Genomic DNA, 1,022 nt, shown 5'->3' with positions numbered 1-1,022 from the left:
ATGGGCGGCGCCTCGCAGCGGCCCGGGAACGCGGGGTCCCCCTGCTGCGGGGGCATCGGCCCGCGCCCGCCGCGGGGGGAGCTGTCCCCGACCCAGGCGCGAGGTGCAGACAAAGGCGGCCGGGCGGCTCGGGCTGGACTCGGGCTCGCGCGGCGCCGGCTCCGTTCCGCGGCCGAGGACTGCGGGCCGAGCGGCGCGGGGCCCCGCGCTGTCTCCTCCCGCTTCCCGGCGGCCAGGCGCGCTGGGGGCGGGCGCGGGGAGGAGGCGGGGCGGCCGCTCGTTCCCTGCGCCGGGCCCACAGCGCCCCCGCCTGCGCGCCGCGCTCTGCGCTCGAGCCGGAGCCGGGCGCGCGGGGGGCGGGACCGCGGCCGCGGGCGGGGGACACAGACAGCCGCCGGGGGGCCGCCGGACGCCCGATTGGGGCGGCGCCGAGGAGCCGGGCCGGCAGAGGGCAGCTCCTCCCGGCGCCGACACTGACGCCACCGCCTAGAGGCCCGCGGTCCCGCCTCCTGCGCCCACGCGGCCGGCGGCCAGGCTCCTCCGGGCCCTGCGCCCCTCGCCCCCTTCTCCACGCGGTCCCGGCCTCCTCGGCCACAGCGCTGCACCCGAGGGGGGCAGTGAAATGCCTGGGGGACAGTCGTCGGAAGGAGGCTGAATTAACAGCCAACTTTTCGTTTAAGGTCTAGCCGCTGCCCGTCGTGTGATTTTTCTTCTTCCAAAGTAATGTATTCTATCGTTTGAGAGCAAAAGAACGTCAGGTCCTTTGTTAATGCTCGTGTGACTTTCTCTTTGGCGTGCCCTGAACCAGCAAATGTCTTTATAGCCCCAATTCCTACATTTGCTTAAATGTAACGTGGTGACGTTAGTATTATGGTTGGGGGGGGGGGCGGGAATCCGTTTATCTGTGACTCCTTCCTCTACATCTAGTCAGCAATCCATCCGGAAAGACAGGGAAGCCTTTCTGGGCCTAGTCCGGACACAAAGGCTCCTCGGGGTTTGCACTGTGGTGTGAGAAGAGGCAC

The sequence above is a fragment of the Monodon monoceros genome, unplaced genomic scaffold (assembly GCF_005190385.1).
Source record: "Monodon monoceros isolate NGI ecotype Baffin Bay Population unplaced genomic scaffold, NGI_Narwhal_1 Super_Scaffold_4, whole genome shotgun sequence".
Taxonomy (NCBI): domain Eukaryota; kingdom Metazoa; phylum Chordata; class Mammalia; order Artiodactyla; family Monodontidae; genus Monodon; species Monodon monoceros.
This window is presented reverse-complemented; position numbering follows the sequence as displayed.